The sequence below is a fragment of the Marmota flaviventris genome, chromosome 8 (genome assembly GCF_047511675.1).
Source record: "Marmota flaviventris isolate mMarFla1 chromosome 8, mMarFla1.hap1, whole genome shotgun sequence".
In the NCBI taxonomy this organism is placed as follows: Eukaryota; Metazoa; Chordata; class Mammalia; order Rodentia; family Sciuridae; genus Marmota; species Marmota flaviventris.
The window spans coordinates 134,883,628-134,900,235 of NC_092505.1; the positions used below are offsets into that span (position 1 = coordinate 134,883,628).

At 42.1% G+C, this 16,608-nt stretch overlaps 1 pseudogene; it reads right to left on the bottom strand.

Moving 5' to 3' along the window:
- Positions 1-15,288: 15,288 nt before the first annotated feature.
- LOC114091205 (small COPII coat GTPase SAR1A pseudogene) lies at positions 15,289-16,037 on the bottom strand (annotated as a pseudogene).
- Between the last annotated feature and the right edge of the window lie 571 nt (positions 16,038-16,608).

A 16,608-nucleotide genomic window follows, 5' to 3' on the forward strand; every position in this document is an offset into this window, starting at 1 on the left:
AGACTGAGGACCACAGGTGGTCCTAGAGGGTGGTGGCCCTCGCCTCAGAGTCTGCCTTGTTGTTGCTGAGTGTCACAAAGGAGGTGTCTGTCTGATGGAATTTACAATGTGAGATTCCAATGGCAGTGGGAAGCTTTGAGATCTGAAAGAGATTAGAGATAAAGGGGGCATCAGTAATTGAAATTCCCTTGGTGGTAAGGAATCTGTGCTCCTTCCAAATAGCAAAGTGGGAGAGAAGTATGTGAAAAGCATATTTGGAGTCACTGTAGACATTGATGGAGGCTCCCTTTGCCAAAGTGAAGGCTCTGATGAGGGCAACAAGTTCAACCACAACTGAGTTAGAGAGACTATAGCATACCCTGCCTGATGAACTCCCTCCTGAAGGAAGGAGGAGCCATCTGTGAACCATGTGTATGTTGCCTGGAGCAAGGGGCCTTCCTGGATATGGGAGGGATGTAGAAGAAACTCCTCCAGAGTTTCAGTGCATGAAAGGGTAAGAAGAGAAAAGGTGGAAGAGTCCTGAGGAGTGGGGAGGAGAGTAGCAGGGTTTAAAGGTGAGCATGTGTGGAAAGTAAGACTGAATCTTCCACCAGGGAAACCTGGTAGAAGACAAAAGGCGACATCGGGTATGGAATGTAAGCCCTTGTAGGTGAGGAGTTCCTTTAGGTGATGGGGTGCCAGGATGGGAAGTAGGGCCCCAAAGGTAAGTTTCTTTGACTCGTTGATGAGTAGAGAGGCTGAGGCCAACGTTGGTAGGCAAGAGGCCCATTCCTGAACAGTAGGCTCAAGACCCTTCCATAGATAAGCCACAGGGGGAAAGGTTGGCCCCAGCAAGTGTCTGAAGACCCTAGAGAAAATCCCTGCTTTTCAGCCACAAAAAGGTGAAATGGGCATGTGAGATCAGGGAGAATGAGGGGCCTGGAGGAGGGCCTGCTGGAACATGGTGAAGGGCTTTGTAACAGAGTGGAATAGAGGTTCAGAGAGTAGGCCCTGGGCTGCATCATATAGAGGCTTAGCCAATATAGAGTAGTTAGGATTCCAAGCTCTGAGGAATCCTGCCATACCTAAAAAGTAGAGAATTTCTTCTTTAGTAGAGGGTGTTTGTATATTAGTGATAAGGCCCTTTCTAGTAACTGTAATGGCTTTGTGTGTAGGGGTCAGGGGGAGCCCTAGTATGTTACCATTGCCAAAGAGAGCTGTACCTTGGATGGAGAAACCCTTACAGTTATGAACAGAAAGGAAGTTAAGAAGCTTACAGGTGTCCTGATAACTGACCTCAAAGGAGGGACTTCAGAGAAGGAGATCATCAACATACTGTAGCACCAGAGACTGAGTGAGATGTATGGATGCTAGGTTCTTAGCCAAGGCCTGTCTGAAGATTATGAGGGCTGTCATGGAACCCTTGAGGGAGAACTGTCCACATAAGCTGAGTGGAGTTATATGACTCAGGGTCTGTCCATGTAAAGGTGAAAATGTCTTGAGAGTCAGAATGGAGGGGAATAGAGAAGAAGGCATCTTTCAGGTATAGCATTGAGAAGTAAAAGGTCCCAGAAGGAATGATGGAGAGAAGGGTATAGGATTGGTTACCACAGAATGGATTGGGACAACCACAGAATTGATGAATGCTTGATGGACCAAGCGGTAGGAACAATTGAGCTTTTTTTACTGCCAAGATGAGAGTGTTATAAGGGGAATGTGTAGGTCTAAGGAATCCCTTTCACAAGAGGTCTTAAATGATAGGCTGTAAGCCTAGGAGTTTTTGTCGGGAGAGCAGGTATTGTGATTGGGCCAGAAAATGGAGGGGGTCTTTGAGATGGATAAGAATGAGCTTTTGGTGTGGATGATAGAAGGACTTGAAACATCCCAGACAGTAGGGTCCACCTTGGAAGAGGGTAATGGGAAGGCTCTGGCAAATGGAATAGGGAATAAGGGGTAAGTGTGAGGATCAGGGGAGTGGCAGGCAAGTCTGGATGGAAGCAAGTACGAGGGGAGAAGGAAAGCATAGCCCACAACTTTGTGAGGATGTCCCTTCCCGTGAGGGAAACAGGGCACTGTGGAATGACCAAAAAAGAGTGGGCAAAAATTAGAGAGCCATGCTGGGGCTGTAGCTCAGTGGTAGAACACTTGCCTAGAATGTACTGGGCACTGGGTTTGATCCTTAGCACCACATACAAATAAACAAATAAAATAAAGGCATTCTGACCATCTACAACAACAACAAAAAGGTTTAAAAAAATTAGAGAGCCAAAAGTGCAAACAAGTCTAGGTATTTGTAAGGGTTAGTAAGATTTACCCTTTACCCCGACGATAGAGGTTATAAAATGACTATTAGGCCCCCAGAACTCCTTGAGGACTGAACGTGTAGCCCTGCGCATCTAGAAGGAAGGAGTCAGGCCTACCTGAAACACACAGAGTTACCCTGGGTTCCCACAGAGTGATGGTAGTGGTTGGGTTATGGAGACCTGGGCCTTGTCAGTCCTCTGCAGCCAGTCCTAAGAGTTGGAAAGGATGGGATGGATGGATGGGGGCTGAGATGGGCTCAGGGACAGTCAACGGCCCAGCGTCCCTCCTGATGGCATTTAGGACAAGGGCCTGGAGGCTTGGAAGGCTTGGAACATGTACAAGCCCCGTCTGACCACATTTAAAACAGGGTCTGGGCAGTCTCTATGGGCCAGTGGAACCAGGGACAGAGGCTGAGGCCAGACAGATGGCTTGAGTAAGGATCTGTTTCTGCTCTGGGCCTTCTTGCCTCTCCTGTTATACTCCTAGAACCTCAGCTTGGGGAGTAAAGGGCCTCCTCTTGAGGTGCATTAGTTTGGCCTTAATATCAGAAAAACTCTGGGAGAAAAATTGGGTCATTAGTAGTTGTCTCCCATCTGGAGTCTCAGGGTCCAGATTAGTATATTGTAATAAAGCCTAAATGCTGAAGGGTTTACATTCTTATCTTGGATGATTTCCTGGAGCTTTTCATAATTGATCGCTTTATGTGCTACCATAAGGCAAGTAATTAATTGGTTTCTACTAGTTACTCCTCCAGGCGAATGAATTATAATTCCAATTGGAGTTCCAATCAGAGACCACTTTAGTGCCAATCAGATGGGCAGGGGAAGTCTGGCTTGCTCCCAAACTCACCTGCATAATTTCTAGCTTGCTCCCAAACTCACTTGCACTCCTTGGGCAGGAGGGTGTTAGACAAGATCATATAGACATCATGGAAGGTCAAATCATATGATTGGGTCAGATATTGAAACTCTTTGATATATGTGTTGGAACTTGAAGTGACCCATGCCACTTTTCTAACTGTGAAAGATCTGACAAAGAGAAAGGCACATGAACCAAGAGGACACAAGAGATGTGGGTTGGGAAGCGGCAAACTGTAAGCATGTAGCAGCAGGAGAGAAAGGCAGAGGGGCTGAGGGGACAGTTGCTGCGGTGGCTTCATCAGAAAGAGAATTATGGTATGGCAGGGGCTTATCCGCTGGGTTGAAGGAAGAGGAGTCCTGGGTAGAATCTTCTGTTCCTTTGGAAGCAGGGAAGTGAGAGCTAAGAGGACTTGTGCAGGAGAGTAAGAGTTGCAGAGAGAAAGCTTAGAGAGGAGAAAGCCTGAATGTGTGATAGCTCTTTCCATTTTCCCAGACGCTCACAATAGTTGAAAAGATCCCTAATAAAGCAGCCATTTAGGGGCTGGGGTTGTGGTTTGGTAGAGCGCTTGCCTAGCACATGTGAAGCCCTGGGTTCGATCCTCAGCACCACATAAAAATAAATAAATAAATAAAGGTACTGTGTACAAGTAAAATAAATAAATATTTTTTAAAAAGCAGCTATTTAGAGTCCTTATCCAAAGGCTATTGAGGCCAGATCTGATTGCACAAGTGGATAAGTTTTGGGGGGTTTAGTTCCAGGGTGAGTGAGAGAGGCCATAAGTTAGCCAGGAGGCAACCTAGGGGACTATGGGAAGGAATGGATGAGGAGCCATCCATGCTGAGATGTAGGAGGTGAGTTTAGAGGTGGGGCATCCCCCAGTCTCTAGTATCACCTAGTTTGAGAGGATGGTTATGCTCAGGGGGTCATCACCACTGCTGGGTAAGCATCAGGGGCAGGAGTCCATAAAGGTTCTTGGGCGCCTGGCATGAACTCCGTAGAAGGGGCATAATTAACCCAAGGCTGAGAGGTAGTCTCACCAGGAACAACTTCCAATCACCCTTGGTGGTTTTTTTCTCAAAACCCAGGACCCAAATGAAAGACCACCTATAAACTTTGTCGACAGTAGGGATCAGCTGTGGCTGTGAAAGCTGTGGCTGGGGGGTGCCCCTGACCATACGATAACCTTAGGAGTGCTGGACATTCAATGGTCATTTCCTGGGACTTGTAGATTGGTTAGGTCGACCAGAGACAGGAGTCTTACCTGGAATGTCTGGTGGTGGGTGAAGAGAGGGCGTTTGGCAGAATGGAAGGCCTGGTCCCATGGTGGAATTTGGATCGGGGCCCTGGAATGCTCAGTGACCCTTGAAGAGGGGAGTGGGCACACCAGGGAACCTGATCCCAGGTTTCGGCACCAAAAAGAAGGGAAAGTAAGGAATGAGAGATGGGTAAGTGAAAAATGAAAGACAGAGACTAGGCAGAGATACACACGAGAGTTTGTCAGAGCTGACAAATAAAAGCCATCTCTCTATAGAGTGGAGAGAAGCAAAACAGGCTTGGGTTCTGGGGCTTTTATGGGGCAGGCTCAAGAATCAGCGTCTGATGGGTCCCAATGCAGTGCTTAGGGGTTGGGTTAGTATGAGGGAGTGGTGAGCCTTTCCAGAAATGCCTTCTTGGGTGGGAAAATGAAACTTTTTCCTTAAAATGGTGGCTGTAGGAGCTCCAGTGGCGCAATCGGTTAGCGCGCGGTACTTATAAAATGGTGGCTGTCACTTAAGATGGCCATCAAGATGCTAAGCAAGGACCTTATAGCAATCCTTAGCAAGAAGAGAAGCAGGAGGCATCACAACTCCAGACCTTAAACTATACTACAAAGCTATAGTAACAAAAACAGCATGGAATTGGCACCAAAATAGACATGTAGACCGAGGGTACAGAATAGAAGACACAGAGACAAATCCACATAAATACGATTATCTCATACTAGACAAAGGCGCCAAAAACATATATTGGAGAAAAGATAACCTCTTCAACAAATGGTGCTGGAAGAATTAGAAATCCATATATAGCAAAATGAAACTAAACCCCTATCTCTCACCATGCACAAAATTCAATTCAGAGTGGATCAAGGACCTAAGAATTAGACCAAAGACCCTGTATCTAATAAAGGAAAAAGTAGGCCCAAATCTTCATCACATTGGATTAGGCCCTGACTTCCTTAACAAGACTCCTAAAGCGCAAGAAATAAAATCAAGAATTAATAAATGGGATGGATTCAAGCTAAAAAGCTTCTTTTCAATGAGGTGAAGAGAGAGCCTACGTTTTGGGAGGACCCAAATGAAAGACCACCTATAAACTTTGTCGACAGTAGGCATCAGCTGTGGCTGTGAAAGCTGTGGCTGAGGGGTGCCCCTGATCATACGATAACCTTAGGAGTGCTGGACATTCAATGGTCATTTCCTGGGACTTGTAGGTTGGTTAGGTCGACCAGAAATAGCAAGAAATACATTTGGGAGCAAATTTTTGCCACATGCACAAATGTCAGATCACTAGTCTTCAGGATATACAAAGAACTCAAAAAAACTTAACACCAAAAAAAAAAAATCCAATTAATAAATGGGTTAAGGAGCTGAAAAGACACTTCTCAGAAGAAGATATACATTTGATCAACAAATATATGAAAACGTGTTCATCTCTAGTAATTAGAGAAATGCAGATCAAAACTACTCTAAGATTTCATCTCACACAAGTCAGAATGGCAGTTATCAAGAATACAAACAACAATAAGTGTTGGTGAGGATGTGGAGGAAAAGGCACACTCATACATTGCTGGGGGTACTGCAAATTGGTGCAACCACCCTGGAAACAGTATGGAGATTCCTTAGAAAACTTGGAATGGAACCACCATTTGACCCAGCTATCCCACACCTCAGTCTATACCCAAAGGACTTAAAATCAGCATACTACAGTAACACAATATTTATAGCAACTCAATTCAATGTTTATAGCAGCTCAATTCACAATAGCTAAACCGAGGAACTAACCTAGATGCCCTTCAATAGTTGAATGGATAAAGAAACTGTGGTATATGTAAACACAGTGGAATATTACTCAGCATTAGAATGAAATTATGACATTTGCAGGTAAATGAATGGAGTTGGAGAATATCATGCCAAGCAAAGTAAGCCAATCCCCCCCCAAAACAAAGGATGTTCTCTCTGATAAGCAGATGCTGATCCACAATTGTGGGGTGGCGGGCAGGGGGAAAATGGCAAAACTTTGATTGGGCAAAGGAGAAAAAGGGAAGGGGAGGGGGCATGGAAGCAGAATAGATGGTTGGAATGAGATGGACATTATTACCCTAGGTACATGTATGACTGCACATATGATGGGATGCTACATAATATACAACTAGAGAAATGAAAAATTGCAGTTTTGTACAGTGAACCAAAATGCATTCTGCTGTCATATATACCTGATTAAAATATATAATTAAAAAAAAATAGTTTGGAGTCTCACAGAGGCATGAGCCTGTAGTCCTAGTTTTACTCGGAAGGTTGAGGCAGGAGGATGGTTTGAGCCCAGGAGTTCAAGGTTTGACTGGGCAACATAGTGAGGCCTCATCTCAAAAACAACAAGAACAAACAAACAAACAGAAAATCAAATTTGGAGCCAGGTACAGTGGTGCACGCCTGTAATCCCAGTGGCTCTGGAGGCTGAGACAGGAGGATTGCGAGTTCAAAGACAGCTTCAGCCACAGCGAGGCACTAAGCAACTCAGTGAGACCCTGTCTCTAAATAAAATACAAAATAGGGCTGGGGATGTGGCTCAGTAGTTGAGTGCCTCTGAGTTCCAATCCCTGGTACAAAAAAAAAAAAATCAAATTTCATACTGGCATAAGGATATAGACCAAATGAATAGAACAGAAAGTCCAGAAATAAATCCTCACATATGTGGTCAATTTTATTTTTCTTTCTTTCTTTTTATACCAGGGATTGAACTCGGGGCACTTAACCACTTAGCCACATCCCCAGCCCTTTTTGTATTTTATTTAGAGAGAAGGTCTTACTGAGTTGCTTAGGGCTTCACTAAATTGCTGAGGATGGCTTTGTACTTGTGATCTTTCTGCTTCAGCCTCCTGAGCCTCTGGGATTACAGGCACGTGCCACCTCATTCGGCTCAGTTTGTTTTCCATAGGGTGATAAGACCCAGTTCTATGAGGAAAAGACAGTCTTTTCAAGAAATGATGCTGGAAAAATGGATATCTACCTGCAAAAGGGCTGGGGGATATAGTTCAGTGGTCTAGTTTGCCTAGCATACACAATACATGGGGTCCAATCCCCAGCACCACACCCACAAGAGAATAAATTGGACCCTTACTTTACATCATATACAAAATACATGAAATACCTAAATTTAAGAATTAAAACTATAAAATACTTAGAAGAAAAGGTAGGTGAAAATCCTCCAAATCCTTTGAGAAGATAGTAATTTCTTATTTTACCAAAAGAAAAATACATTAATTGAATTTCATCAAAATAAAATAGCCAGTAAAATGAAGAAAATATTTGAAAATCATATATCTGATAATGAATATCCAGAATATATAAATGATTTCTAAAACTCAACAATAAAAATATAAACAATAAGCCAGGCACGGTGGTGTATGCCTGTAATCCCGGTGGCTTGGGAGGCTGAGGCAGGAGGATCCTGAGTTCAAAGCCAACTACAGCAATGGTGAAGTGCTAAGCAAATCAGTGAGTCCCTGTCTTTAAATAAAATATAAAATAGTGCTGGGGATGTGGCTCAGTGTTCAAGTGCCCCTGAGTTGAATCTCTGGTACCTTAAAAAATACACACACACACATATAAATAATACAATTAAAAAATTGGCAAGGAGCCAGGCCCAGTGGTCCATGCTTATAATCCCAGTGGCTCAGGAGGCTGAGACAGGAGGATCTCAAGTTCAAAGCCAGCCTCAGCAATTTAGTGAGGCCCTAAGGAACTTATCAAAATACTGTCTCTAAATAAATTAGAAAAATTGGCTGGGGATGTGTCTTAGTGGTTAAGTGCTCCTGGGTTCAATCCCTGGTACAAAAAAAATTGGCAAGGGACTTAATTAGATATTCCAAAGAAGACATAAAAATGGCCAATAAGCAAATGAGAAGATGCTCAACACCACAGGCCATTAGGGAAACACATATTAAAACAACAATGAGGTGGTACATATACACAATGGAATATTACTCAGCCATAAAGAAGAATGAAACTAAGGCATTTGCCAGTAAATGGATGGAGCTGAAAACTACCATGCTAAGTGAAATAAGCCAATCCTCAAAAAACCAAAGATCAAATATTCTCTCTGATATTCAGATGATGACTCACAATCGGGAGGTTGTGGAGCTTCGCAGGATTGGACAAGGGTGAATGGGGGAAAGGGATAGGGGAATGGGAATGGGAAAGACAGTAGAATGAATTGGACATAAGTTTCCTATGTTCATATAAAAATACAGAGCAGTGTAACTCCACATCATGTACAACAACAAGAATGGGAATTTATACTCCATGTACGTATGATATGTCAAAATGCATCATCATGTATAACTAAAAAGAACAACAACAACAAAAATAAACAATGAGGGTGGGGATGTGGCTCAGTGGTAGAATGAAAACAATAAGCTATCATTGAAAGCAAAATGAAAGAGAAAGCAAAAGAAACAAGAGACAGACCTCAACGGATCAGTGATGCTTTAGGCACATTTTCAAAAGAGAAAATGGCAGCTGGTTAACTAACAGGGGTTCACTTGATGCTTTGACTATATCTCTTGTGACTTTGAAACTTACACATTTTTTTCTTTTTTCTCAGTCTACTTTTCCCTAAACTTTTCCTCCCTGATCTCCTCCTCCTCCTCCTCCTCCTCCTCCTTTTCTTTCTTTCTTTCTTTCTTTCTTCTTCTTCTTCTTCTTCTTCTTCTTCTTCTTCTTCTTCTTCTTCTTCTTCTTCTTCAGAGAGAGAGAGAGAAAATTTTTTAATATTTATTTTTTAGTTTTCAGTGGACACAACATCTTTTTAATTTAATTTAATTTTTTTAAAGAGAGAGGAAATTTTTTTTAAAGAGAGAGAGAATTTTTTTTAATATTTATTTTTTAGTTTTCGGCAGACACAACATCTTTGTTTGTATGTGGTGCTGAGGATCAAACCCTGGCCGCACACATGCCAGGCGAGCGCACTACTGCTTGAGCCACATCCCCAGCCCTGAGAGAGAATTTTTTAATATTTATTTTTTAGTTTTCAGTGGACACAACATCTTTATTTTATTTTTATGTGGTGCTGAGGATTGAACCCAGCGCCCCGCACATGACAGGTGAGAGCGCTACGGCTTGAGCCACATCCCCAGCCCCCTGATCTTCTTTTCCCTAAAATTCTCCCTGATCTTTTTTTCCCCAACCTCTTCCCTAATCTCCTTTTTCCTGGTCTTCTCCTTCCTGATCTCTTCTTGCTCATCTCATTTTCTCTGAATCACCTCTATAAAAGCTCTCTGTTCCTGTAAATGAGCAGAATCACAGCCTTTGGGACAGGAGTCCCCTGTGTTTTTCCTTTGCTAGCAAAGCAATAAACTTTCTTTTCCTTTTTCTCAAAACCGTGTTCTCATTAATGGATTGGCATTGGGGACAAGGTCCAAGCTTTTGGCAACAGTTACAATCGGGGTCTGAGTTTTATAGGCTTTAGTGAGACTTAATCATAGTAGAATGTGTCATTTCGGCAGTCAGGGAAAACAGTTGTAGAACCAGAAATTGTGAAAGTTCAGAGCCAATTGTTGCTGGGAAATGGTGAAAGTCCAGAGCCCATTGTTTTCCTTCTCTCCCTGGGACCCATTGTCCTCTTTTTCTTCCTGGGGGGTTGTTTTTCCAATATCCTTCAATCATGAGATATCACTTCATAATCATATTAAAAACAAAAAGAGAACTGGGTGTTGTGGTGCAGCCTCAGAAATACAAGGATGTAATGCCAGATTCCTGGGACCCCAATACACCTCCAAGAGCCAAATCCGATGCAATCACACAAGAGTCTTTATTGCAAGCTCGAGCCTGGACTCACAACCATTTCTAACGCAGCAGTCCCAGGGAGTGAGTCCTGGTCCTTTGTCCAGTGAGATTTTATAGGTTTTGGGGGGATACTCTATGCATCACAAGATCACACAGCAAATCATTCCATACCACGGGAAAGTCAAACAACAACTCTTAACATTGATTAGCACATTCACTGGTGGGAACAAGTTGGGTAGGGGTGATTGGTTAGTACAAGAGGGGGATTCCTTTGAACTGATTGGTTTAGGCCACGAGGGGTGTTTGTGCTGAACTACAAGGTTTCCCAACATGTTATCAACCACCATAAACTACAGGGGAGTCATCTGGCATCCCAGGTATTTTCCCTGTCTCATGCTGATTGGAGGTTGCTAGGGGGTTGCTATGGGTCCTCATCTAGCCTAACTGAATCAGGGACACCTGGGGCCGCAGATCTCTCCTGTTATTTACAAACAACTCAGCAGGGTGGGTATGTGCTTACTGAGTGCTCTGTGGGTTTTTCCAAGGACAAGGGTCACGCCCCCTTCCTTAGGACAGGCCTTGAGGTAGAAGCTGGTTTAGTCACATCAGTTTCTCAAGGAAGCCCTAAGCAACTTCGTAAGACCCTGTCTCATAAAATATAAAACAAGGGCTGAGGATGTGGCTCAGTGCTTAAGCACCTCTGGGTTCGTTCCCTGGTACCAAAAAATAAAATAAGATTGCTGGGTGTGGTGGTACATGCCTATAATCCCACTAGCTCCAAGGCTGAGGCAGGAGGATCACAAATTCAAAGCCAGCCTCAGCAACTTAAGGAAGCCCTACACAACTTAGTGAGACCCTGTCTCACCATTAAAAAAAAAGGGGGGGGGGGCTGAAGATGTGGCTCAGTGGTTAAGCACCTCTCTTTACAATTCCTGGTACCATAAATAAATAAATAAGAGCAAAAACAAAATAGAAAATAAAAAATATTGATGAGGATGTGGAGAAACTGGAATCTTTGTGCACTGCTGGCAGGAATGTAAAATGTTGCAGCCACTATGGAATACAGTTTTAAAAAATCAATTAGGAATATATGACAGCAGAATGCATTTTGATTCATTGTACACATTGTAGTACAACTTTTCGTTTCGCTGGTTGTAAACAACGTAGTATCACACCGTATGTACAGTCATACATGTACCTAGGGTAATGATGTCCATCTCATTTCACCATCTTTCCTACTCCCACACCCTGCCCGACCCCTCCCTCTCCTTTGCGCAATCAAAGTTCCTCCATTTTCCCCATGCCTCCCACCCCTGTTATGGATCAGCATCCACCTGGAATACAGTTTTATAGTTTCTCAAAAATCTAAACACACAAGCCTGGTGCTGTGATGCACACCTGTATTCACAGCGGCTTGGGAGGCTGAGACCAGAGGATCGAGAGTTCAAAGCCATCCTCAGCAATTGTGAGGCCCTAAGCAACTCAGTGAGACCCTGTCACTAAATGAAATACAAAATAGGACTGGGGATGTGGCTCAGTGGTAGAGTGCCCTGAGTTCAATTCCTGGTACCCTGCCCCCCCCCATAAAAAAGCTGAACATAAAATTATCATATGATCTAGCAATTCCATTTCTAGTTATATACCAAAAAAATTGAAATTGGGGGGCTGGGGTTGTGGCTCAGTGGTACAGCGCTTGTCTACCACGCACCATATAAATAAATAAAATAAAGGTCCATTGACAACTTAAAAAAAAAAAAGAATCATTAGAAAAAAAAGAATTGAAATTAGGGATTAAGCAGATACTTGTAAAGCAATGTTCATTGCAGCATTATTTACAATTGTCAAAGATATAAACACCCCCAAGTGTCCATCAACAGGATAAATGTGGTATGTTATACAATGGAATATTTTATTCAGCCGTAAAAGTAGTGAATTTCTGATACATACTACAACATGGGTGAAACTTAAAGACATACTAAATTAAATTAGTCATACACAAAAAGACAAAAACTGTATAATTCCATTTATTTGAGGTATCTGGAATAGGGAAATTTGTAGAGACAGAAAGTAGAGTTTACCATGGATGGTGGAGAAAAGAAAATGAGGAATTATTGCTTAATGGTTTCACAGTTTCTGTTTGGGGAAACAAAAAATTTGTAAGTAGTCTGGGGTGATGGTTTCACAACATTGCAAAAGTAATTTATGTGTTATGGTTTGGATGTGAGGTGTCCCCCCAAAAGCTTACATGTGAGACAATGCAAGAAAGTTTGGAGTAGAAAGGTTGTGAGAGCCTTAACCCAATCAGTGGATTAATCCCCTGATGGGATTAACTGAGTGGTAACTGGAGGAGTTGGGACACTTGGAGCATGGCTTTGGGGTATATATTTGTATCTGGTGAGTGGAGTCTCTCTTTGCTTCTGATTATTATATGAGTTGCTTCCCTCTGTCACACTCTGCAACAATGTTGTAGAGGCCTAAGAAATAGTGTTGGACTTCTATGGACTGAGATCTCTGAAATCGTGAGCCCTCAAATAAACTTTTCCTCTCTACGGTTATTCTGGTTGGGTCCTCTTAGTCACAGCAGTGAAAAAACTGACTAAAATAAAATGCCACTGAATTGTACACTTAAAATTAGTATGATGGTTAATTTTTGTTATATATGTTTTACCACAATAAAAATTTTTTAAATTCCCAAAGGAATGAAAGTCTTTTTTTTTTAATTATTATTATTATTATTTTTAATATTTACTTTTTAGTATTTGGCGGACACAACATCTTTGTCTGTATGTGGTGCTGAGGATCGAACCCGGGCCGCACGCATGCCAGGCGAGCGCACCACTGCTTGAGCCACATCCCCAGCCCCGGAATGAAAGTCTTATACATGCTAAAATATGAATAAATCTTGAAGCCACTATGATAAGTAAAATAAGCCAGACATAAACCAAGAAATATTGAGCCAGTTATGGTGGTTCATGTTTGTAATTCTAGAGATTGCAAGTTAAAGGCCATTTAGCCAGGCCCTAAACAATGTATGGAGATCTTGTTTCAAAATAAAAAATAAGGCTGGTGCAGTGGTACACACCTGTAATCCCTGCAGTTCTAGAGGCCAAGACAGGAGGACTGCAAGTTCAAGGCCAGCCTCAGCAAATTAGTGATGCTTTAAGCAACTCAGTAAGATGCTGTCTCTAAGTAAAATTCAAAAATGGGTTGGGGATATGGCTTAGTGGTTATGCACCCCTGGGTTCAAAACCAAACAAATAAATAAATAGATAAATAGGGCTGTGGGTGTAGTTCAGTGGTAAAGCACCCCTGTTTCAATCCCTCAAACTCAAGTACAAAAAAAAAAAAGACAAATATTGTATGATTCCACTTACATGAGGTACCCAGAATAAGCAGTTAAAAAGATGAAGTAGTAAAGAGGTTATCAGCGGCTGAGGGAAGGAGGAAATGGTGAGTGATTGCTTAATGGGTATTGAGTTTCTGTTTGTGATGATGAAAAACTTCTGGAAATAGATAGTGGTGATTATGCAACACTATAGATGAATTAACGCCACTGAACTATGCACTTAATAATGGTTCAAGTGCTACATTTTTGTATTTATTATATTACATTAAAATAAAATAGAAAATAAAAGAAAAACAAAAATCTAGGAGATAAACAGATGAATGTGTTACATAAATATGAGCAAGAAGAGTAAGGTGAGTGCATGAGGCCTTCCAGACAGAGCATAGCTTGCAGTACATGGTCACAAGTTTGAGAATCGTTGGGGGGAGACACAGGGGTTCTCAGAGATGAATGGAGAAAGGAAGTCTAGTCAAGAAATGGGTTACAAAATTTAGTTGCAAATTGTGGGGGGAGGGTATTTTGACCTTACCTCATTCCATACATCAGGTAAATTCCAAATCAATAAGCCTCTAAAGTCTTGCCAAATTGCTGCAATGGCCACTTGACCTTTGGCCACTTCTACTTGATCCTTTAGTAATATTTCCTTCTTGGGCCAACCCCTTGAAACACATCCTTTCCTGGGTGTCTACAGTATCACACTTCTTGGATATCTCCCTAAGTCACTGACCTTCTTATCTCACCCCTAGGCAGAAGTAGGAGTGAAAAGGGAGAATAGGCCAATAGATTTAGAAATTATTTGAGACCTGGCTGTGGTGGCCCATACGCCTGTAATCCCAGCTACTCAGGAAAGGTTACTTGAGACCAAGAAGAAACCAGTGAGACTCCTATCTTGAGAGAGGGTGAGGGGAGGGAAGAAAGGAAAGAATTATTTGGAACAGGATTCTCTGAAGGACTAGATATGGATTTTGAGAGTGAGTTGGGATGAATCTTATTTTAATTTAATTTTTTTTTTTTTGGTACTGGGGATTGAACCCAGTGGCACTTAACTACTGAGCTACATTCCAAGCCCTTAAAAAAAAAAAAAAAAAAAAAAAAAAAATATATATATATATATATATATATATATATATATATATATATATACATACATACACACACACATATATATCACAGAGCCCTGACATTTGCTGTGAAAATGCAGGGAGATGGGGACAAGAACAGTTTGAGAACCTCTATGGAGTTTCAAAAACAGAGATGCTCAAAGGGAGAAAGGTGGCTGATCACATTAAGTGCGACCGGGTGTTTCTCATGGATTTAGCAACATGGAGATTGTTGGTTATTTTGAAGGTGTGGTATTGGAGGAGTGAAGTGGGGACTTGACTAGATTGGGGGCTCTTTGGGAGAGCATTGCTAGAAGGTAGGTATGGAGCATGGTGGTTGCTGGAGGAGGTTGTGGGGTGGAGGTAGGATGTCTTTTTATTTTGTTTTGTTTTATGGTGCTGGGTATGGAAACCATGGATGCTCAACCACTGAGCCACATCTCCAGCCCTTTTTATATGTTATTTAGAGACCCAGTCTCTCTGAGTTGCTTAGGGCCTCATTAAGATGCTGAGGCTGGCTTTGAACTTAAAATCCTCCTGCTTCAGCCTCCTGAGCCACTTGGATTACAAGTTTATGCCACTACACCCAGCTTGGAGGGGGATTTTTTTTTTTTTTTTTTTTGAGGAGTAAAATTTTATTTTCACTGTCCAAACATTAGTCAACATACTGGGAAAGCCAGTGGGTGGGCGCGGGGTTAGGGGGGACAAAACCCTCACCTTGCCTCTTGTGCACACTGCACATGAACACTTCCATGGGGTGGGCATTCAGTTCCTTTAGAGTCACATTCCCGTTTCCTGTGGTCTGTCCATAAAGCTCAAATATCTTGCAAAGTTTTTCTTCACTGATTGCATTTATTCTGTTAATTTTATTTTGCAAGATAAGAATTGGCACAATGAATAGTTTCATCAGTCATTAAAGCATTAAGCTCAACTTTGGATTCCATGAGGTGAGAATGATCTACAAAGTCCACCAGAAAGGCAATCCCATTAATTGCTGGAAGATAATTTTTCCAAACCCGATGAGCTTGCTCATGCCCACCAAGATCAAAAGTTGTTAAAGTCATTCCAACAATTGTCAGCTCTTCTTCTTCTTCTTTTTAATGCCTTTATTTTATTTATTTATTTTTATATGGTGCTGAGGATCAAATCCAGTGTCTCACACATGCTAGGCAAGCACTCTACCACTGAGCTACAACCCCAGTCCAAATGTCAGCTCTTCTGATGTTGGATGTAGTATTGGAACATGTTGGCCCAATTTGTCATCTTTGAGCATGTGAAGAAGAGTAGTTTTGCTTGCATTTTCCAAACCCAAGAATACAAGTTTTCCAGATTTTTTTGTAGAGTCCTAGGGAACTGGAGCACACTGCTGAAGCCATTGTAGATCCACTCAAAGATGAAAGACATTATTAATGCTTACTATGGTCTGAGGGGCTCCTCCGAAGGTGGCAGGTGGCTGGGACCCTCCCTCAGAACACACAGACCCTGGGAGGGTGTTGTTTTTTTTTTTTTTTAATTTTTTATTGTTGGCTGTTCAAAACATTACATAGTTCTTGATATATCATATTTCACACTTTGATTCAAGTGGGTTATGAGCTCCCATTTTTACCCCATATACAGATTGCAGAATCACATCAGTTACACATCCATTGATTTACATATTGCCATACTAGTGTCTGTTGTGTTCTGCTGCCTTTCCTATCCTCTACTATCCCCCCTCCCCTCCCCTCCCCTCCCCTCTTCTCTCTCTGCCCCCTCTACTGACATTCATTTGTCCCTCTTGTATTATTTTTCCCTTTCCCCTCACTTCCTCTTGTATGTACTTTTGTATAACCCTGAGGGTCTCCTTCCATTTCCATGCAATTTCCCTTCTCTCTCCCTTTCCCTCCCACCTCTCATCCCTGTTTAATGTTAATCTTCTTCTCATGCTCTTCGACCCTACTCTGTTCTTAGTTACTCTCCTTATATCAAAGAAGAC